The following is a 24,332-nucleotide window of genomic DNA, read 5'->3' on the forward strand; positions in this document are numbered from 1 at the left end:
CCTGGCTCTGTGAGGTAGCATTGCTAACCACTGTACCACTGTGAATTCTAAGAATGTTTTGCATTATCCCTCTCATTTTTCCAAACTCAGAGATTATCGGCCCATTCTCCTCAACCTCTCCCCCATAGGGCAATCCCTTTATTCCAGGAATCACCTAGTGCGCTGCCACAACAGCCCCCCCGCCCCGACCCCACCAAGGCAAGTACATCCTTCCTTAAATAATGGAAAAGTTTAATTTAGATAAATGTGAGCTGATGCATTTTGGTAGATCGAACCAGGGCAGGACTTACTCAGTTAATGGTAGGGGATTGGGGAGAGTTATAGAACAAAGAGATTTGGGTACAGGTTCATAGCTCCTTGAAAGTGGAGTCACAGGTGGACAGAGTGGTGAAGAAGGCATTCGGCATGCTTGGTTTCATTGGTCAGAACATTGAATACAGGAATTGGGACATCTTGTTGAAGTTGTACAAGACATTGGTAAAGCCACACTTGGAATACTGTATGCAGTTCTGGTCACCCTATTATAGAAAGGATATTATTAAACTAGAAAGAGTGCAGAAAAGTTTTACGAGGATGCTACTGGGACTTGATGGTTTGAGTTATAAGGAGACACTGGATAGACTGAGACTTCTTTCCCCTGGAGTGCAGGAGGCTTAGGGGTGAACTTATAGCAGTCTATAAAATAATGAGGGGCATGGATCAGTTAGATAGTCAATATCTTATCCCAAAGGTAGGGGAGTCTAAAACTAGAGGGCATAGGTTTAAGGTGTGAGGGGAGAGATACAAAAGGGTCCAGAGGGGCAACTTTTTCACTCAGAGTGTGGTGAGTGTCTGGAACAAGCTGCCAGAGGTAGTAGTAGAGGCAGGTACAATTTTGTCTTTTAAAAAGCATTTAGACAGTTACATGGGTGAGATGGGTATAGAGGGATATGGGCCAAACAGGGGCAATTGTGGCTAACTTAGTAGTTAAGAAAAAGGCGGCATGGACAAGTTGGGCCAAAGGACCTATTTCCATGCTGTAAACCTCTATGACTCTATGACATTGGTGAGGCCACACTTGGAATACTGTGTACAGTTCTGGTCACCCTATTGTACAAAGGATATTATTAAACTAGAAAGAGTGCAGAAAAGTTTCACTAGGATGCTACCAGGACTTGATTGCTTGAATTATAAGGAGAGGCTGGAAAGACTGGGACTCCTTTTCCCTGTCGCATAGGAGGCTTAGGGGTAATCTTATAGTGGTCTATAAAATAATGAGGGGCATGGATCAGCTAGATAGTTGACATCTTTTCTCAGAAGTAGGGGAGTCTAAAACTAGAGGGCATAGGTTTAAGGTATGAGGGGAGAGATACAAAAGGGTCCAGAGGGGCAATTTTTTCACACAGAGGGTGGTGAGTGTCTGGAACAAGCTGCCAGAGGTAGTAGTAGAGGCGAGTACAATTTTGTCTTTTAAAAAACCTTTGAGTTAGTTACATGGGTGAGAGAGGTACAGAGGGATATGGGCCAAACGGGGGCAATTGTGACTAGCTTAATAGTTTTTAAAAAAGGGCAGCATGGACAAGTTGGGCCAAAGGCCCTGTTTCCATGCTGTAAATCTCTATGAGCCTGACTCTAGACCAAAATTATGACAGTGCCGCAAGCTGGGAATCAAACTCAGGTCCCTTGTGCTGAGAGGCAGCAGTGCTAACCACTGTGCCACCGTGCCGCCCCACTTGAGGTATCTCCCCCAGTTTAGGACTATGTCATTATGTAATCTGATTCATTCATTTTGAGGTTTCCTTTTCAGTCCCCATTTGTGAATTGAACTCTTGGCCAACTAGGGATGGACAATAAATGTTCGCTTAGCCACCGATACTCACATCCCATAAATGAATTTTTAAAAATTAGGAACGTCCCCAGAGCTCACAGATAAAATTCATGGCAAAGTTTGGTATAGGGCAGCTTAAACTTGTTCACAAACCCAGCCCCCATCCTTTCAATAGAGACAAGCATGAATCCACAGCCTGCAGACTAAGCTTGGCATTACAGAATAATTCCTTCTAAACAATATTTAATCAACTGAAACTTGTACGTACATCCTTTTATTCAAGTAAGCCCTTCGGGATCGCAGTGCAAGAGGCTTATTATTATGAGCTCAGTTTTTGATATTTTAATTCTTTTTCATTGAATTGTATTTGCTTTTATCAAGTTGCTAAATTTTTCCTGTGCTCCGCATAAGGTGGATTGGCCATGCTAAATTGCCCCTTAGTGTCAGGGGGACTAGCTAGGGTAAATGCATGGGGTTATAGGGATAAGGCCTGGGTGGGACTGTGGTCGGTGCAGATTCAATGGGCTGAATGGCCTCCTTCTGCACTGTAGGATTCTATTGGAGGCAGTGCAGCGAAGGTTCTGTTCTTGAACGAGAGGACTATCCTCTGATGGAAGGACGCTGAGTAAATTGGGTCCATGCCCTCTGGAGTTTAGAAGGAAGAGGGACGATCTCCTTTCTAAGGTGTTTCGGGGGGTAAAAACTGTGAGGTTCAGGGGAAGGGCAGGTGAGACTGAAAGGGAGGGCAGGCAAGGTTGAGGGGGAGGGCAGGCAAGGTTGAGGGGGAGGGCAGGCGAGGTCCTGTAGACCTGACTGTTGACAACACTCCGCAACCTCCCCTCCAGCAACACGTATACAGTTGACAGCAAGTCCCAATCAGCATCTTAGAAGAATCATAGAATCCTTACAGTGCAGTAGGAGGCCCTTCGGCACTGCACTGATCACAATCCCACCCAGGCCCTATTCCCATAACCCCACATGTTTACCCTGTTAGTCCCCGTCACTAAAAGGCAATTTAGCATGGCCAACCCACCTAACTTGCACACTCTTTGGAGTGTGGGAGGAAACAGGAGCACCCGGAGGAAACCCATGGAGACAGGGACAGAACATGCAAACTGAACACAAGCAGTCACTCAAGGCCGGAATTGAACCTGGGTCTCTGGTGCTGTGAGGCAGCAGTGCTAACCACTGTGCCACCATGCCACCCCATTGTGGGGAGCACAATGGGACTACTCAAGAGTTTCAATTTTAAACGTTCATAACAAATAGGGGCAAGAGTAGACCATTCACCCTATTCGAGCCTGCTCCACCACTCAATTAGATGCTGGGTGGCCTATTCTTTTGACTTGATTTGATTTATTATTGTCACATGTATTAGTATACAGTGAAAAGTATTGTTTCTTGCACACCATACAGACAAAGCATACCGTACGGAGAGAAGGAAAGGAGAGAGTGCAGAATGTAGTGTTACAGTCATAGCTAGTGTGTAGAGAATGCGAGGTAGGTCCATTCAAAAATCTGATGGCAGCAGGGAAGAAGCTGTTCCTGAGTCGGTTGGTACATGACCTCAGACTTTCGTATCTTTTTCCCGACGGAAGAAGGTGGAAGAGAGAATGTGCGGAATGCGTGAGGTCCTTGATTATGCTGGCTGCTTTTCTGAGGCAGCGGGAAGTGTAGACAATGTCAATGGCCTCAGCTCCGCTTTCTTGCCTGTTGCCCATAACCCTTGAACATTGGGGATGACAGAGTACGGATAAGTGAGTCGAAAGGGAGTTGAGACTTGTCACTGGAACTGAAGTTTGCTGAGAACCTCAACATCACCAGCCTAGTTTTCAATTTGCTGCTGACCTTAATATGTTGGACATACAGTTATGTCGTGAAGCAAGCAAAAAAAAAGCGAATAAGATTCTTTAGGCCTATTTTTGTCTTGGGAGCATGCAATCTTCCACGTGAAATACATTCTGTGATTGTACCATTCATATATCCATTGTTCTGTTGGCCTTCCTACATTCTGCATTGAACAAAGTGCTTCAGGATAATTCAGACCAGCAAACACTTCATATATTTATATAATCGCATGCCTGGGAATTAGATATCAGTAAGATAATACCCTAGCTGTTTGCAAGATCAACTTCTGAAAATGGACTCTTACTTAGAACATTGACTTCCCAAAAGCCCTCAGGCATTGCATTATTGTACGGTAGTTTCTCTAATGCTGAAAAAAGAGACACTGGGGGAAATTTTTAGCCCACACTCTTTGTCTGCAGGAATGGCGGCATGGGCTCAATATCCGGAGGGTGCGATTCGCGCCGGCGAGATTCGGAGTTCCGATCTTCCCGCCCCATCGCTAGCAGAGTGGTGTGAAACACATCGCGGGACTGCGGCGGAAAGCTCATTTTAATACATTCGCATATCATTAGTGAGCGCTCTCTCTGGGAATTCCCTTCTCACCGGATAGTCAGCCGGCACTGCGTGACGTCACGCCATTTGCAACAGGTTCACTGGGATGTGAACCTGTTGTAAGGGTTCCCCCCGGGGTCAGCGTCAACCCCAGGAGAGAGCAACATGGCCGGGCAGTGGCCCGATAATGCCCCCTGGCAATACCCCATGGCATGGGTTGGCACTGCCAGGTTGACACTGTGCCTACCTGTGCCAAGGGGTGGGCCCCAACGGGAGCCTCATAGAGTCCCTACAGTGCAGAAGGAGGCCAATCGGCCCATCAGGTCTGCACCGACCACATTCCCACCCAGGCCCTTTCCCCATAACACCATGCATTTACCTTAGCTAGTCCCCCTGACACTAAGGGGCAATTTATCATGGCCAATCCACTACACCTGCACATCTTTGGAGTGTAGGAAGAAACCGGAGCACCCAGAGGAAACCCACACAGACACAAGGAGAACGTGCAAACTCCGCACAGACAGTGACCCGAGGCCAGAATCGAACCTGGGTCCCTGGAGCTGTGAAGCAGCAGTGCTGACCACTGTGCCATCCCCTCATTGGGGGGAGCATTCATTTAGATGTGGTGGTGGACTGGGAGGAGGTGGAGAAGCTGGGGATGCCGGCTTGGCCACTAGGGAGATAGGGGTAATGGAGGTGGGTGCCAGCTCAGTCTGTGGCGGAGGGGGGAAGGAGAAAGGGCCAATGATCAGGGGCAAGGGCCCGATAGTCATGGATGGGGGGAAGGGGCCGATGATCAGAGGTGGGGGTACAAAGAACAATACAGCACAGGAACAGGCCCTTTGGCCCTCCAAGCCCGCGCCACTCCCTGGTCTAAACTAGACCATTCTTTTGTATCCCTCCATTCCCACTCCATTCATGTGGCTATCTAGATAAGTCTTAAACATTCCCAGTGTGTCTGCCTCCACCACCTTGCCCGACAGCGCATTCCAGGCCCCCACCACCCTCTGTGTAAAATACGTCCTTCTGATATCCGTGTTAAACCTCTCCCCCCTCACTTTGAACCTATGACCCCTCGTGAACGTCACCACCGACCTGGGAAAAAGCTTCCCACCGTTCACCCTATCTATGCCTTTCATAATTTTATACACCTCTATTAGGTCACCCCTCATCCTCCGTCTTTCCAGTGAGAAGGGCGACTCTGAATTGGGGTTTGGAGGGAAGCCATTGCTGTCAGCCCAATGGGGAGTGGTGGCAGCTGCTGTCAATGAACCTTCCAGATGCACAGAATCATAGAATCCTACAGTGCAAAACGAGGCCATTCGGCCCATCAAGTCTGCCGTAACCACAATCCCACCCAGGTTCTGTCTCCATAACCTCATGCACTTACTCTAGCTAATCCTCCTGACACTAAGCGGCAATTTAGCATGGCAATCCACCTAGCCCGCACGTCTTTGGACTGCAGGAGGAAACCAGAGCACCCGGAGGAAACCCACGCAGACACGGGGAGAACGTGCAAACTCCACACAGTCAGTCACCCAAGCTGGGAATTGAACCCGGATCCCTGGCACTGTGAGGTAGCAGTGCTAACCATTGTGCCAGTGAATAATGGTACATTCATCAGCCATCTTCAGCCTCTCATTCCCATTGTGAAAAATATCCAACTCAGGCCCTTTCTAATGCCCAATATTTCCATTCATGGCTCCAAGATATTTTTCCTGTGGTCACTGCATCAACATAAGAACATAAGAAATAGGAGCAGGAGTAGGCCATCTAGCCCCTCGAGCCTGCCCCGCCATTCAATAAGATCATGGCTGATCTGACGTGGATCAGTACCACTTACCCGCCTGATCCCCATAACCCTTAATTCCCTTACCGATCAGGAATCCATCCATCCGCGCTTTAAACATATTCAGCGAGGTAGCCTCCACCACCTCAGTGGGCAGAGAATTCCAGAGATTCACCACCCTCTGGGAGAAGAAGTTCCTCCTCAACTCTGTCTTAAACCGACCCCCCTTTATTTTGAGGCTGTGTCCTCTAGTTTTAACTTCCTTACTAAGTGGAAAGAATCTCTCCGCCTCCACCCTATCCAGCCCCCGCATTATCTTATAAGTCTCCATAAGATCCCCCCTCATCCTTCTGAACTCCAACGAGTACAAACCCAATCTCCTCAGCCTCTCCTCATAATCCAAACCCCTCATCTCCAGTATCAACCTGGAGAAGTTCAACATCTGAGAAGTTCAGCACCATCCAGGACAAAGCAGCCCGTTTGGTCAGTACCCATCCTCCACCTTAAATATTTACTCCCTCCATCACGCAAGCAGCAGTGTGTACCATCCACAAGATGCACTGTAGCATCACACAAGGCTCCTTCGGCAGCACCCTCCAAACTTGCGATCTCAACCATCTGGAAAGACAAGAGCAACAGATGCGTAGAAGCAACACCAGCTGAAAGTTCCTCTTCCAGTCACACACCATCTTGACTTGGAAATAAACCGCCATTCCCTCAGTGTCGCTGGGTCAAAATCCTGGAACTCTCCCTCCACCACACAGACTGCAGTGGTTCATAAGTTCATAAGATATAGGAGCAGAATTAGGCCATTCGGCCCATCGAGTCTGCTTCGCCATTCGGTCATGGCTGACATGCCCCTCATCCCCATTTTCCTGCCTTCTCCCCATAACCCTAAAACCCATTCCCAATTAAAAATCTGTCTAACTCCTCCTTAAATTTACTCACTGTCCCAGCAACCACTGCACTGGGGAGTGAATTCCACAGATTCACAACCCTTTGGGGGAAGTAGTTTCTCCTCAACTCTGTTTTAAATTTGCTACCCCTTATCCTAAGACTGTGACCTCTCGTCCCAGAATGCCCCACAAGAGGAAGCATCCGCTCCACGGCTACTTTATCCATATCTTTTATCACCTTGTATACTTCAATTTAATCTCCCCTCATTCTTCTAAATTCCAAGAGTATAGGTTCAATGAGGCAGCTCACCACCACCTTCCCAAGGGAAAGTGTGGAGGCAGGGATCATTTCATAGAATCCCTACAGTGCAGAAGGAGGCCATTCAGCCCATCGAGTCCAACACCGACCACAATCCCGCCCAGGCCCTATTCCCACAACCCCACATATCTATTCTGCTAATCCCCCTGACACAAAAGGGCAATTTAACATGGTCAATAAACCTAACCCGCACATCTTTGGAGTGTGGGAGGAAACCGGAGCACCCGGATGAAACCCACACAGACACGGGGAGAATGCGCAAATTCCACACAGAAATCATAGAAATCATAGAAACCCTACAGTGCAGAAGGAGGCCATTCGGCCCATCGAGTCTGCACCGACCACAATCCCACCCAGGCCCTACCCCCACATATTTACCCGCTAATCCCTCTAACCTACGCATCTCAGGGGCAATTTTAACCTGGCCAATCAACCTAACCCGCACATCTTTGGACTGTGGGAGGAAACCGGAGCAAACCCACGCAAACACGAGGAGAATGTGCAAACTCCACACAGACAGTCACCCGAGGCTGGAATTGAACCCTGGGCCCCTGGCGCTATGAGGCAGCAGTGCTAACCATTGTGCCACCGTGCCACCCTTCATTGGACAGAAGGGTGTGGGCTGAGGGTCTTGCCATTTTCCTGCCTCTGCCCGATTAGTTTTGGGGCAGGAAAGCCCGTGGAAGGACTTTCCAATCCAGATGTTAATTGAGGCCCTTTGCTGCACAATTAATGCCTATTTAAGGGCTTCATCCCACAGTAGCTGGCATTCAACCAATAGGGATTCTATGAAATGATCCCTGCCTTCACAGGAAAGTGGTGAGCTGCCTCATTGAACCTATACTCCTGGAATGTAGAAGAATGAGAGGAGATCAAATTGAGATATACAAGATGATAAAAGGTATGGATAAATTAGACATGGAGCGGATGTTTCCTCTTATGGGGCATTCTGGGACGAGAGGTCATAGTCTTAGGATAAGGGGGAGCAAATTTAAAACAGAGTTGAGGAGAAACTACTTCTCCCAAAGGGTTGTGAATCTGTGAAATTCGCTGCCCCAAAGTGCGGTGGATGCTGGGACAGAGAGTAAATTTAAGGAGGAGTTAGACAGATTTTTAATTGGGAATGGATTGAAGGGTTATGGGGAGAAGTTAGTGGTATTCAACTCCTAGCATGCACGGGAGGTGTCACACAAAATGAACCCTGTCGAGTTTGCTTGCAGGTTTCCAGGCGATGCTCACACTCTTTTCCACCTTCTTCTGTCAGGAGAAAGATAGGTCACGTACCAACGTCTGAGGTCATGTACCAACCAACTCAAGAACAGTGTCTTCCATACTGCCATCAGACTTTTGAATAGACCGACCATATATTAAGGTTAACTTTACTGAAACAAATCCCATTGGCCCCAACTCGTTATCATCTATTCCACGCAACCCAAGGGCTTCCATATAACTTTTAATTTATATTTATTTCTAATCCGTATGAATGTAGATGCCATGTGTTTTACCATTTCCCCTTAACATTTGAACATTAATAAACTTACTCTGTCTTAACTCAAGTTAAATTAGCTCCTTTTTAAACATAACTATTGGGTTTGGGATAGGCAGCCAAGGTGAAGAGAACCGTGTTAACTTAAACCTTTGTTGTTGGCAGCAGAAGATGGGATGAATACTGACACAGAGCCAGCCATCCCTCCTCACCCAGGTCTGTAACACTTTGTGGGTATCCCAGGTGGATGCTAGCAAATTGAGGGGTCTTGCCTGAATCAGAAGCTTCTGGGAAATCCCACCTTGGGCTAGTCATAAATGGAGAGTATTTAATCACACTTCTGGCTTGTGTCTTGTAGATGGTGGACAGGCTTGGGGAAGTTAGGACATGAGTTACTTGCCACAGAATTCCCAGCTTCTAAGCTGCTGTTGAAGCCGTAGTATTTAGATGACTAGTCCCGGTCAATGGCAGTCCGCAAGATGTTGAGAGCAGGAGATTCAGCAATGTAATGCCATTGAATGTCAAGGGGAAATGGTTAGATTCCCTCTCTCTTGTTGGGCATAATCATTGCCTGACACTTGTGTGGTGAGGATATGCACACATGAAAGAAGCAATGAACACACTTAGAACAGTTTACATCTTGCAGGAAAGACATCCTTAATATGCTTAAAATTACCGCAAGCTAAACACCTCTGAGCACAGAACAGTTGGTCGTGCTGACAGTCAAACGGTCACACAAATGCTTTTAAGGCAAAGGTTCAAATGAAAGGGGTCAAACTCATTTTACATCTGGGACATTCCACCCACACACACGTGCTGTTTAGCCATGCTAAATTCTCCCTCAGTGTACCCGAACAGGTGCCGGAGTGTGGTGACTGGGGGATTTTCACAGTAACCTCATTGCAGTGTTAATGTAAGCCTACTTGTGACATAATAAATAAACTTTAACTTAAAAACTTTACTCTGTTGTGATGGAAGAGAATCTAACCCTATATGTTTCGTTTTAAATAAACTTCAATTGATAAACTTTAACTTAAAAACTCCTACTCAAATCTGATGTAATGTTTAATGATTCTATTTTACATTGTCTTTCAAGTTGACATATTGTTTCCCTGGAGAACACCTCCATTAGAGTAAGGGTGGAATACATTCTTCAGTAAGTTACAATATTATCACCTCACCTTCAAAATAATCTCTGTTTCACATTGTAATTGTGAGAAATTAGAGTGATTAGACAATGACTTCATAATCTTGAATATACACTGGCATGTTTTCAAAATGCTTCTCAGGAATATAATTACCTGAATTCATGTCCAGTTTTATCGTCAGTGTGTTAATCAAAGTAAAGTTTCTTAAAATTACAAAAAAAAGGACCAAATGCAAGAACTAAACGAGAGTTTCGATTTTGCAGCTCTTCTGTAACTTAGATCCCAGAAATCTAAGCAATGCTGTAAATACTTAAAGCTGTGCAATCAGACAGTAATGATGGAACGTAGGAGGCTAAGGGGTGATCTTATAGACGTCTATAAAATAATGAGGGGCATCGGTCAGCTAGATAGTCAACATCTTTTCCCAAAGGTCGAGGAGTCTAAAACTAGAGGGCATAGGTTTAAGGTGAGAGGGGAGAGATACAAAAGGGTCCAGAGGGGCAACTTTTTCACACAGAGGGTGGTGAGTGTCTGGAATGAGTTGCCAGAGGTAGTAGCAGAGGCGGGTACAATTTTGTCTTTTAAAAAGCATTTAGACAGTTACATGAGTAGGATGGGTATAGAGGGATATGGGCCAAACGCGGGCAATTGGAGCTAGCTTAATGGTAAAAACTGGGCGGCATGGACAAGTTAGGCCGAAGGGCCTGTTTCCATGCTGTAAACATCTATGACTCTATTGCCGGAATTTTACCAGCATCCCCGCCCAGGAATCGGGATGGGCGAGGCTCGCAGAACAGCATTCTCCATTGGCCTTGGCTGGGATCTTGCAAGCCTCAGGCGGGTGAGGCGGTAAAATTCCGGCATAAGACTCTATAAGGGCTTCAAACATCTGTACTACTCTTTGTAGCCTCCCATTATTTGAACTGGCCAGGATTTGCTTTCACTGATGATTTGTATTACTGACCCTGCTGAGGAAGGTTTACTTAAAGACTTCCCGATGAATAACTACCAACTAATACAGAAGAGTCCTATCAGCATTTGTAAGCATTGTGAGTTGGCCACAGAGTAGTGAGAGAGAAAACGCACTCTCACCAGAAAATTTAATCGTTCCATTGTCGGGGCCTGCACCTGGTTGATTCATGTTGCTCACCCCTGAACTTTGGGAAAATCACTTACATAATAGGGCTGAACAGGTAGCTGCTCCTCCCAAGAAGGATGGATTCTCCCACAAGATCACTGACCACACCAAGCTCCTGCCTCTTCCATTCCTTTCCCTGCCACCATGATGTCCTGAGTAAGCCATGGCTTCCCCCAGTTGAAGATTGGGAAGACGGAAGGCATTGGGGTGTATTTTCCCGTTCCGCCCGCCACAGGAATCATAGGGGGTGAGAGGCGGACCAAGCAAACGCCTGTTGACCTTGGGCGGGAGTTTCCTGTTTTGGAATGAACATGGTTGGAAAATCCCGCCCATTGCCCTCAGCTCCCGTCACACTCTCCATCCCCTTGCCATTGACGGCACGGTGGCACAGTGGTTAGCACTGCTGCCTCACAGCACAAGGGACACAGGTTCGATTCCCAGCTTGGGTCACTGTCTGTGTGGAGTCTGCACATTCTCACCATGTCTGCGTGTGTTTCTTTCGGATGCTCCGATTCCTCCCATATTCCAAAGTTGTGCGGGTTAGGTGGATTGGCCATGCTAATTTGCCCCTGTGCGTCAGGGAGATTAGCAGGGTAAATACGCGGGGTTACGGAGAAATGGCTTGGGTGGGATTGTTGTCGGTGCAGGCTCGATGGGCCACCCGCAGTCCGAAAGATGTGCTGATTAGGTGCATTGGCGAAGGTAAATTCTCCCTCAGTGTGTGATGCGCGATTAATCCACTCGGGAGGCTAGATCGTACCCGGGAATAAAGGCTTTTATTCGCAACAAGAATAGAGCATACTGCTTAACAATACTATCCCAGACTAAAGGGTCACTAGGAAGTGCAGTGACCTTTATACTCCTATAGGAAGGCGGAGCCAACCGGACTGTACCACAGAACAATGCTAACAGGTGGAACACCCCAACCCTAACCCCAACAGTAACAAGAGTAACGTATGTACAAGTACCCATAGTGATAACCATCTATGGTTCAGTACCCATAGTGGTAACCATCTATGGTTCACCACAGTGTGCCCGAACAGGTGCCAGAGTGTGGTGACTGGGGGATTTTCACAATAACTTCATTGCAGTGTTATTGTAAGCCTACTTGCGACACCAATAGATAAACTAAACTTTCAGGTTAAAAAAAATTGTTTCCAACCCCATTCCCCCCTCTCTCTGCCCTACTCCAGCTGCTGTGTCAGGTTGAACAGGGTTGCAAGTACAACAAACTATCCGGTGCTGAGCTGAGCATCCGATCCCAGATCCTCTTGACCCTTTCTCTGTAACGTTTCCTACCCACCCATGGCTCTGGCCATCAGCGGCTGGAACACACCCTGGCCTTGTTCACCTCCAGATTTGACCATTGTAATAGTTTTCAGGCCTGCTGCCTATCCTTCGCATCCTGTTAGCTTCATCCAGTGCCTTGTCTTGGAAAGTTGGATAGAGTAATTGTATATTAGGAGGTAGGAAGTTAGAATTTGGTGTTTGCAAAATTATAAAATACTTGGGGGGGTGGGGGGAATGGGGGTGGGGGGAAACATTGCACGGTCCCGTTAAAAGATGGTGCTTTTTCTGTGCTTAGAGATTTAAACTGCAAGTACACAGAGAGCCCAAACTGAAACATTTGTATCGAAAGACCAAGCAGCAGTGTTACCAAGACAACTGGCTTTTGAATATAGCCAATCAATTTGAATCAGACACTTAGATACCAAAGACCTATTACATTTAAATCAGATGGTTTTTACAACCTAGAACTGATCCTATTGTGGGAAATATTGATATGTCATCACGGGCATAAAAGATGGGGGCAGTGGGACAAATTGAGGAGAGCAACTCCAGAGCTAACAGCTCTCAGCTCTTAACTCTCTCACTCCAGAAAGAGAGAGAGAGAGAATTGCTGGAGATCATAGCTTCATCTATGTCTTAAAGAAAGGACAATCTAGATAGCAATGGTACCAAAGAAGAAGGAAGTTCCAGACAGAAGAAGCAACAGAGAAGGCCCAGAATATTCCAGAAAACACAAACCTGGTTGTAATTTAGAGGGTGACTAAATTCTGCTTTTTTTGATGAGTGGGAGTTGTATTTATTTGAACAGCATTCCATTGGAATCTTGTTTTATTCGGGAATAGTTAATAGAAGGGATTTATTCGGTTTGTTAAAAGTTTAGTTAATTTGCTCATTGCTAGTTAGATAAATAAATTGTTCCGTGTAGATTTTAGAGTGAGTGTCAGGGATTTATTTTGTATTTAACCACGAGAAGTTGCTGAAGAGCAGGTCACACCACCTCACACACACCTTTTACAGATTACACGGTAAGGTTCTTCTCTTTGGGTGTTTTGGTGTTAGTTCTCAGAGGGAGATCAACCTCTGCTTTATAACACATGCTACTCACCTCCTATTCCACTCATGTAGACTTGCATCAGAGATTTGGAGTACTGCGTGCAGTTCTGGTCGCCACACTACCAGAAAGACATGGAAGCTTTGGAGAGAGAGAGCAAAGAAGGTTCACCAGGGTGTTGCCTAGTCTCGAGGATGTTAACTATGAGGAGAGGTTGAATAAACTAGGATTGTCTTCTCCGGAAAGATGGAGGCTGAGGGGAGACCTGACAGATGTCTACAAAATTATGAGAGGAATAAAGAGGGTGCATAGTCAGAGGCTTTTTCCCAGGGTGAAGGTGTCAATTACAAGGGGTTCAAGGTGAGAGGGGAAAGTTTAAGGGAGATGTGCGGGGGACGTTTTTCACGCAGAGAGTGGTGGATGCCTGGAACGCGCTGCCAGAGGAGGTGGTTGAAGCAGGCACATTAGCAACATTTAAGAGGCATCCGGACGGGTACATGAATAGGGGGGGAATAGAGGGACATGGAGTAAGGGCAGAAGATTTTATTTTTAGTTTTATTAGGGCATCATGATTGGCGCTGCTTGGAGGGTCTTTTCATGTGCTATACTTTTCTTTGTTCTTCGTACTTAGATGATAAGTGACCTTGGCTGATGCTGACTGACCAATATGTTCTGTTTTACTTTCAGATACCCAACACTGGCGCATTTTCCAACAAGCTCATCTCCACCATTGTCTCAAAGACTAAAAATTCTTATTAACCTTCCTGTATAATCTTTTTTTTTCTACTGAATCGTTGCTGTGATTGTACATGGAGCCATTTCTTTTATTCATTAACCCCGATCTGTAATGCGAAAGACTTGGTGCCCGATAGGGTTGTTATGGAAACATGCGGAAAACGGACGATTACTCATCCAATTTGAGATACTTTTAAAGCAGCAATCAGTACATGAATGAGTGTAGTTAATATCTTAAGAGCAAAATCGTATCTCATCACTCTCGCTCCTCATTTTCTGCTTTTCGTTTCTCATTTTTCCTTTCACTTTCTGAATTCACATCTTGCCTGGTGTTACCTTACTATAGAGGGAGCCCAGCGAAGGTTTACCAGGCTGGCTCCTGGGACAGCAGGTCTGTCATATGAGGAAAGACTAAGTCGGTTAGGATTGTATTCATTGGAGTTTAGAAGAGTGAGAGGGGATCTCATAGAAACTTATAAAATTCTAACAGGGCTAGACAGGGTAGATTCAGAAAGAATGTTCCCGATGGTGGGGGGAGTCCAGAACTAGGGGGGTCATTGTTTGAGTATAAAGGGTAAACCTTTTAGGACTGAAGTAAGGAGATATTTCTTCACCCAGAAAGTGGTGAATGTGTGAAATTCACAACCAAAGAATGTAGTTGAGGCCAAAACATTGTGTGTTTTCAAGAAGAAATTAGATATAGCTCTTGGGGCTAAAGGTGGTCAAGGGATATGGGAGGAAGGAGGGGTCAGGATTTTGAAATTAATGATCAGCCATGATCATAATGAATGGTGGAGCAGGCTCGAAGGGCCGAATGGCCTACTCCTGCTTCTAGTTTCTATGTTTCTATGTTAGCTGTATTTATTGTTGAAATAGGGTAGACATTTGGTTGCATGGGGCTGCCTTTCTGGATGTTAAAATGGGTGCAAAACCATCATTGATGAGGGCCAACATGGGCCTAATTGGCCATTAGGCCCTTTGAGTGTGTTGTTTGGGAGACAAGTGGTTTCTGTAGCACCACTTAGCATAATAGGAAGGGCGGATGCAAGGTCTATCCTATGCAGGATATCTCAGTGGCACCCATGGCCGCCACATACTGTTCAGTTTATATTTGAAGCAAGAATGTTTTCCCCTGACACCAGGGTCTGTACAACCCCATTAATCAATCAGTGTCATCCCTTGAATATAGCTGTTGCAACAGACTAATGGATGTCTGGGCTCTCCACCAAGTCTCATTATGCATTCTCTTTGACCTTTTCAGAATTCCTTGGACTCTAGAATGGTATCCAGAGATGGGAAGGTAGCAAACATAACCCTGCTGTTCAAGAAAGTTGGGAGAAAGAAAATAGGGAACTCTAAGCTATTTTGCCTCATGTAACAGCCAAAATGATGGAATCTATAATTAGTACATGGTAACAGAGCACCTAGAAAATATTAATATATAATTCAGCAGAGTCAACACAGATCTATGAAAGTGAAACACGTTTGAAGCAGCTACGTTAAGTTTTTTGAAGTTGTAACCAGGAGGGTAAGAGGAATCAGTGGATGCATGATATTTTCAAAAAACTATTTGATAAGGTGCCACACAAGAGGATATTACACAACATTATGGCTCATGAGGGGATTAGGATAACGTATTTGCATGGATTGAAGATTGGCTAATGTACAGAAGACAGAAAGTAGGAATAGGCAGTTCATTTCCCTGCTGGTGGGCTGTAACTTGTGGGGCACTGAGAAAATCATTACATGGGCCTCAGCTACTTATGTCAATGACTTGGCTGAAGGGGGGCGGGGGGGGGGGGGGGGCGGCGGATGGGGGGAGTGATTGTAATGTATCCAGGTTCACTGGTGATGCAAATCTAAGTGGACAACTAAAGCTTTGAGAAGGATCCAAAGAGACAAAGGAATAAAAACATAGAGACCAGAAGCAGGAATGGGCCATTCTGCCCTTGGAGCCTGCTCCGCCATTCATTATGATCATGGTTGATCATCAAATTCAATATCCTGATCCCCCTTCTCCCCATATCCCTTGATCGGTTTAGCCCCAAGATCTATTAAAATATGGAAATTATGACATAGACATTTTGACAGTTCTTTGACAGCTTTGACAGTTTTGGTAGTTCCAATAGGTGTCTGGACCTTTTATGCACAATCATGCCTGCATTTAACAAATCTAAAGGGCACCTTTGAATGAAGGCCTGAAGTTAACCGTGAAGTTGATCAAGAATTGAGCAAAGCTGAAGGAGAATAATGACATCCAACTTGCACTTCTGAGCTCGCATTCAACTCAACTCCAAAATGGTTTAGCATCATAGAAACAGCAGCTAGACGCTGGAGGAGGTCATTTGGCCCTTTGAGCCTGCTCCGCCATTCATTTTGATCATAGTTGATCATCAAATTCAATATCTTAATTCTCCCCTTCCCCCCATATCCTTTGATCCCTTTAGTCCCAAGAGCTATATCTAATTTCTTCTTGAAAGCACACAATGAGTTGGCCTTGGAACATAAATAGGTTAAATGTGTGGGCAAGAGCTTAGCTGGGAAGAAATGAAAAGTTCTCCACTTTGCAGGGGAAATAAAAATAGAATATTTTAAAAGGTGAGAGACTGGTAAATGTTGGTATTCGGGGGAGTTGGGAGTCCTTGTACATGAATCACAGAAAATTACTGGTTACAATGCAGGTATAGCAAGCAATTAGGCTTTTGTTAAGAGCAGATTGCAGTACAAAAGAAATGAAAACTTGCTGTATTAAATAGATGAAACTTGATGAAACCACACTTGGAATATTGAGTATAATTTTGGTCTCTTTATTGAAGGAAGGATGTGCATGCCTTGAAGGGTGCAAAGGCTCACGAGATAATTCCTGGGATAAAAGCATTGATCTATGGGGGAGAGGTTGAGGAGGATGGGCTGACAATTTCTGAGTTTGGAAGAATGAGAGGGGCGATGCAGAACATTCGTAGAGTTCACGGTGGCACAGGGATTAGCACTGCTGCCTCACAGCGCCAGGGACCCGGGTTCGATTCTCGGCTTGGGTCACTGGCGTTTGTATGTTCTCCCCGTGTCTGCGTGCGTTTCCTCTGGGTGCTCCGGTTTCCTCCCACAGTCTGAAAGATGTGCTGGTTAGGTGCATTGGCCGTACTAAATTCTCCCTCAGTGTACCCAAACAGGCGCCGGAGTGTGGCAACTAGGAGATTTTTGCAGTAACTTCATTGCGGTGTTAATGTAAGCCCACTTGTGACACTAATAAAATAAACAATAAACTTTAAACAGTGTAAATGCTGGGCGGATCTTTCCCCTGGCTAGAATACAGGGGAGTCATAGCCTCAGAATAAAGGTTTCAGATTCCAAAAAAAAGTAATTTCTTCACTCCAATGTTTGCAAGGGCTGGATGTTCCCAGACCCCTGGTGCTGGGTTGGTGGAAGTTGGGCCATGAAAATAGGAGGGGAACCATACCAGGGCAAGTGCCTGATGCATTCTTGCCTCCAAGGGGGATGTTCCCAGGGGTGGGATGGGAACAGAGTCAATTGCCTTCTCAATGGAGGTGGGCCGCTGACTAAGGGGCAATTGAGGCGCGACTTTGGGGCCAGGTTGTGGTGGCTTCATTGCATTACAGAGGCCGATCCCGCCAAGCATGGAACCTGCTCCCTTGTTGCATGGAAAAATTGGCAAGCAACTGGAAAATCCCCCTTTAACTCTAGTTGAGGCCTCATAGTGATCTGAAAGCCAACTAGCCATGAACCCGTCTTGGTAAAAATGGCCAGCGTGACATCTGGTGCTGGCATTTTTGATCCCCCCATTTTAGAGTTTTAGAAACCCAATAGTGCAGAAAGAGGCCATTCAGCCCATTTACCTCCCTTCTCAACCTCAGCTGGAAAATGCAACCCAAGGACTCGGTGGGGTGGGATTTTCCAACTGCGCTCACCCCAAAACCGGAAAATCCCACCCAAGGTCAACGGACCTTTGCATGGTCTGCCGTTCCTGCCCGCTTCAATTCCCGTGGTTCTTGGGACGGGAAGACCCCCCCCTGTATCTCTGATATATATCGGACAGAATTCTACCTCCCTGCCTGATGCACCATCAATCAAGCAAAGACTAGTTTGTATGCAAGAACAAATAGGCTTTTATTAGCAAAAGACTTGGAGCACACCCATGCCGATGAACTGGTCCAGAGACTGAGGCAGGGAGTGGGGAGCAGTCACCTTTATACCTGGACCAGGGGGGAAGGAGTCCCAGGCAGGGCCGACAGGGGCATGTCCAGGCATGTCACACACACAGGCAATAAGCTAACAGTGGTTTACCACACTGCCCGCCACGGGAATTCATTGAATCCCTACAGTGCAGAAAGAGGCCATTCGGCCCATCAAGCCTGTGCAAACAACAATCCCACCCAGGCCCTATTCCCGTAACCCCACATATTTACCCTGCTAGTCCCCCGACACTAAGGGACAATTTAGCTTGGCCAATCAACCTAACCTGCGCATCTTTGGACTGCAGGAGGAAACCGGAACACCCGGAGCTCCGGAATTGGAGTGGGTGAGGGGCGGAGCATGGAAAGGTTCGTTGACCTCGGTCGGGAATTTGGAATGAGCGGGGCTGTAAAATCTTGCCCCTCATGAAGTTTCTGGGTAAGCAATAGACCTGGAAATACTTGGGGAGCTATCTCTTCACGCTTGGACTATAGAAATGATTGAGACAACTAAAAATCCCTGGATGTTGGCATTGTGTGTTCTTTTCCCATGCCACTTATTCCTAATCAGCTTGTTCAATGTACAGTTGTGTCAGGTCGACTTATGGCGTAGTAAAGTTGGATGAACAACTTTCGTTGCTGCATCCTGGGCTTGTTACAAAAAAAATAGACAACTGACATTTCCAAAGTGTCTTTCCCAGGGTTTCACAGCCAATGAACTATTTCTGAAATGCAGCCACTGCTGTGTGAGTATCAACGAGCCCTCGCTCTCCCTGCCTGTCTCAAGAGCACTCAATAAGAATTCAAAGTTCAATTGTTTTTGGAACAGTGGAACAGAGCTCTGAGTGAATATATCTCTCCCTGTTCCCACCAAATAACTTTCTCACTTTCCTTCCCCCATTAAGGTGATCATTAATACTGAATTCTTTAATATTTGTTCACCTGTCGCTAATATCGCATTATGCAGCTAAGTGTCAAATTGTGAGTGACAACCTCTCCCGTGCTGGGTCTTCCAATGTTTTGCAATATTTTTTTATTCATTCATGGGCATCACTCGCTGGCCAGCGTTTATTGCCCATCCCTGGTTGCCCTTGAAATTGAGTGGCTTGCTAGGCCATTTCTGAGGGCAGTTGAGAGTCTACCATATTGCTGTCGCTCTGGAGTCACGTGTAGGCCAGACCAGGTAAGGATGGCAAATTTCCTTCCTTAAAGGACATTAGTGAACCAGATGGGTTTCTTCCAACATTCGCCATCAGCAGATTCTTAATTCCAGATTTTTTTTATTGAAATCAAATTCCACTATCTGCCGTGGCGGGATTCGAACCCAGGTCCCCAGAATATTAGCTGAGTTTCTGGACTAATACTTTAGTGCTAATGCCACGAGGCCATCGCCTCCCCCTTAGATGTTAATGTCTCTTTTTTAAAAATGTATTAATGGGATGTGGGCATCGCTGGCTGGGTTCACTCGATTGATTCCAGAGATGAGAGGTTTGTGATAAGAAGAGAGATTGAATAGTTTAGGCCTATACTCGCTGGAATTCAGAAGAATGAGGGGAGATCAAAGTAGACATGGAGCGGATGCTTCATCTTGTGGGTCACTCTAGGATGAAGGTCACAGCCTTAAAATAAGGGGTAGCAAATTTAAAACAATTGAGGAACTACTTTTCCCACAGGGTTGTGAATCTGTGGAATTTGTTACCCCAAAGTAGGGTGGATGCTGGGACAGTGAGTAAACTTAAGGAGGAGTTAGACAGATTTTTAATTGGTAATGGGTTGAAAAGTTATGGAGAGAAGGCAGGAAAATGGGGATGAGGAGCAGATCAGCCATGATCAAATGGCAGAGCAGTTTCGATGGGCAGAATGGCCTAATTCTGCTCCTATACCTGATGAACTTATGGACTTATCCCTGAGGTCACTTAAGAGTCAACCACATTGCTGTGGGTCTGGAGTCACATGTAGGCCAGAGCAGGGAAGGACGGCAGATTTCCATCCCTAAATGCACATTAGTGAACCAGATGGGTTTTTACGACAATTGACAATGGTTTTGTGGCCATCTTTTAATTCCAGATATTTGATGGAATACAAGTTTCACCATTTGCCGTGGTGGGATTCGAACCCGGGTCCCCAGTGCATTACCCTGGGTCTCTGGATTGCTAGTTCAGTGACAATACCACTCTATAGGAATGCAAGTTGTTGCTGTTGTTGTTGTTCAACCGGAGATCAGCAAAGATGTCCTCAAACTTCCCTTTGGCTCATGTTTGCAGAAAGTTTAATTATTAGTCACAAGTAGGCTTACATTAACACTGCAATGAAGTTACTGTGAAAATCCCTGAGTCGCCGCACTCCGGCACCTGTTCGGGTACACTGAGGGAGAATTTAGCACGGCCAATTCACCTAACCAGCACGTCTTTCGGACTGTGGGAGGAAACCGGAGCACCCAAAGAAAACCCATGCAACCACCCTACAGCCCGCAACATCACTTAGCATTGGCCTGATCCACTCAGCAATCCTAGGACTCTGGTGACTGTCCATCCGGCAGCAGCCATGGCCTCCCCTATGGTGCCACTGAACCACAAGAGATACCAGTCTCCAGTTGGCCGGCCTCTCTCAATAGTTGAGGACTCGAGTGTCTTGATTCTGGGGGAAGATCTGCTGGTGGTCTTTCCACTGCCTGATTGTCCTGAGGTTCATGGGCCTTTTGGAAAAGAGGCAGTGTGAGTCTCTTGCCAGTGCTCCCGACTCCTCAACAAGACTCCAACTGAACGGTTGGATGTTAGAACAATTCAGTGAGATTCAATGAAAATAAATTTAAATCTGTCTTCAGAATGTGTGTTGCAACAGAAAGAGGTAACATGACAGTTAAATTATTATTCTGTCTGCCTACCTCTGACTATTACTCAGTGTAAAGAACAATGTAGGCCGATTGTGGTCTGCCTGTTAACTTTGTTCATTTAAAAGTTTATTTATTAGTCACAGATAGGCTTACATTCACATGGCAATGAAGTTACTGTGAAAATCCCCCAGTCGCCACACTCCAGCGTCTGTTCGGGTTCACTGAGGGAGAATTTCGCACGGCCAATCCACCCTAACCTGCACATCTTTGGACTGTGGGAGGAAATCGGAGGACCCGGAGGAAACCCACACAGACATGGGGAGAACATGCAAACTCCAGACAGATAGTGACCCAAGCCAGGAATTGAACCCGGGGCCCTGGCGCTGTGGGGCAGCAGTGCTAACCACTGTGCCATCGTGCTGCCACAGGATGTAGCTATTGATTTGCATATTGCTGGACCATTGCTGTCATTATTGGTGGAGTATGGATACTCGGCTGATGTAAATATGAATGGAGTGCCAATCATATCGATCGTATTATGCATGATGCAAATCAATTGCTTTTTCATCAAATATGGTTGGAAAAATTCTGGATTGCACAGCTAGAGAGGGATTTAAAAAGGGCTTTCCACCAGGTGTATAGGTTCTTGGAGAGAGAAGGAAAGAAATAAGTCAGACTGGACCAGACCAGAACTGTGTCTGAGCTGCTTCAGAGAGTGACTAGTACATAGAAACATAGGAACATAGAAGATAGGAGTAGGAGGAGGCCATTCGGCCCTTCTAGCCTGCTCCGCCATTCACCACGATCTTGGCTGATCATCCAACTCAGTAGCCTAATCCTGCTTTCTCCCCATAACCTTTGATCCCATTCGCCCCAAGTGCCATATCCAGCCGCCTCTTGAATACATTCAATGTTTTGGCATCAACTACTTCCTGTGGTAATGAATTCCACAGGCTCACCACTCTTATGGATGAAGAAATGTCTCCTCATCTCCGTCCTAAATGGTCTACCCCAAATCCTCAGACTGTGTCCCCTGGTTCTGGACTGCCCCACCATCGGAAATATCCCCCCTGCATTTACCCTGTCTAGTTCTGTTAGAATTTTATAAGTCTCTACGAGATCCTCCCTCATTCGTCTGAACTCCAGCGAAAACAATCCTAACCTAGTCAATCTCTCCTCATACATCAGTCCCGCCGTCCCTGGAATCAGCCTGGGGGCAGCACGGTAGCACAGTGGTTAGCACTGCTGCTTCACAGCTCCAGGGTCCCGGGTTCGATGCTCGGGTCACTGTCTGTGTGGAGTTTGCACATTCTCCTCGTGTCTGCGTGGGTTTCCTCCGGGTGCTCCGGTTTCCTCCCACAGTCCAAAGATGTGCGGGTTAGGTTGATTGGCCAGGTTAAAAAAAAATTGCCCCTTAGAGTTCTGAGGTGCGTAGGTTAGCGGGATTAGCGGGTAAATATGTGGGGGTAGGGCCTGGGTGGGATTGTGGTCGGTGCAGACTTGATGGGCCGAATGGCCTCCTTCTGCACTGAAGGGTTTCTATGATTTCTATGATTTCTATGATTATCGCCTATTTAGTAATTACTGCTTTATTACTCAATAAATCCTCTTAATTTGTTACACTGAAACTAACCACCACCAACCTATCCTCTTGTCAAGAACCTGAATGAAGTTTCAAGTGATTTACAGAATCTTAAAGTATCCCTGGGCTTCAAAACATCAGTGACCTTACGGGGCGGCACGGTGGCACAGTGGTTAGCACTGCTGCCTCACAGTGCCAGGGACCTGGGTTCAATTCTGGCCTCGGTGTGTGTGCGTGTGTGCGCATGCACGCGCGTGTGTGTGCGCATAAGTTTGCACATTCTCCCCGTGTCTGCGTGGGTTTCCTCTGGGTCCTCCGGTTTCCTCCCACATTCCAAAGATGTGCGGGTTAGGTTGAGTGGCCATGGTAAATTGCCCCATAGTGTGAGGGGGATTTGCAGTGTAAAAATGTGGGCTTACAGGGATAGGGGCTGGGTGGGATTGTAGTCGGTGTAGGGTCGATGGGCCAAATGGCTTTCTTCTGCACTGTAGGGATTCTATGGCATTATCCTATGATTCTACCGACAGTTTGATGCAAAATAGCGGCAACAGGATTGTTGTCCTGAAAGTGAGCATTTGCATCTCCCTTCTTACAGCTGGGACTGAGGAGAGGTGGTGATGTAGTGTTATTGTTACTAGACGAGTAATCCAGAGGGCCAGTGTAATGATCTGGGGACCTGGGTTCAAATCCCATTCCGGTAGATGGTGAAATTTGAATGCAATAAAATGTCCATGAAACCATTGCTGTAAAAACCCATCTGATTCATCAATGTCTTCTAGTGAAGGAAATCTGCCATCCTTACCTGGTCTGGCCTACATGTGACTCCAGATCCACAGCAATGTGGTTGGCTCTTAACTGCCCTCTGAAATGACCTAGCAAGCCACTCAGTTCAAGGGCAATTAGGGATGGGCAACAAATGCTGTCCCAGCCAGCAATTCAATTAATGAATTGTCATGATTTCAATCAGGCCATTGAGGTTGGCCTATTGGAATACCAACTCCCTGATTAAGGAGTCAATTGATGGGCCAATCAGGGAGTCTTTTCCTTATATTTAACCAGGACTGTCAGTTCCTCTGGCACTCCCGAAGGTAGACTGCTGACTGCGAGCACTCTGTGTATTGCTGTTGGAATTGTAAATAAAGGGATTTTGGCGAAGGGACTCGTATGTCTGAAGATGTATTACATGAATGGAAGAAAAATTCTGTTAATTAAAACTGTAGGTCTGTGGGTAGGGGTTCATATAGCTACAGGCGCACAGTGTTGTATATTTAAGTGGTTGCTTGTTTGCTTTAAGAGCCAGTCACACGATTTGATGGTGATGTCATTGATTTGATTTGATTTATTATCGTTACATGTATTAGTATACAGTGTAAAGTATTGTTTCTTGCACGCTATACAGACAAAGCATACCATTCATAGAGAAGGAAAGGAGAGAGTGCAGAATGTAGTGTTACAGTCATAGCTAGGGTGGAGAAAAAGATCAACTTAATGCAAGGTAGGTTCATTTAAAAGTCTGATGGCACCAGGGAAGAAGCTGTTCTTGAGTCGGTTGGTACGTGACCTCAGCCTTCTGTATCTTTTTCCCGACGGGAGAAGGTGAAACAGAGTATGTCTGGGGTGTGTGGGGTCCTTAATTACGTTGGATGCTTTGCCGAGGCAACGGGAAGT

Source organism: Mustelus asterias, chromosome 15 (assembly GCF_964213995.1).
Source record: "Mustelus asterias chromosome 15, sMusAst1.hap1.1, whole genome shotgun sequence".
NCBI classification, from domain to species: domain Eukaryota; kingdom Metazoa; phylum Chordata; class Chondrichthyes; order Carcharhiniformes; family Triakidae; genus Mustelus; species Mustelus asterias.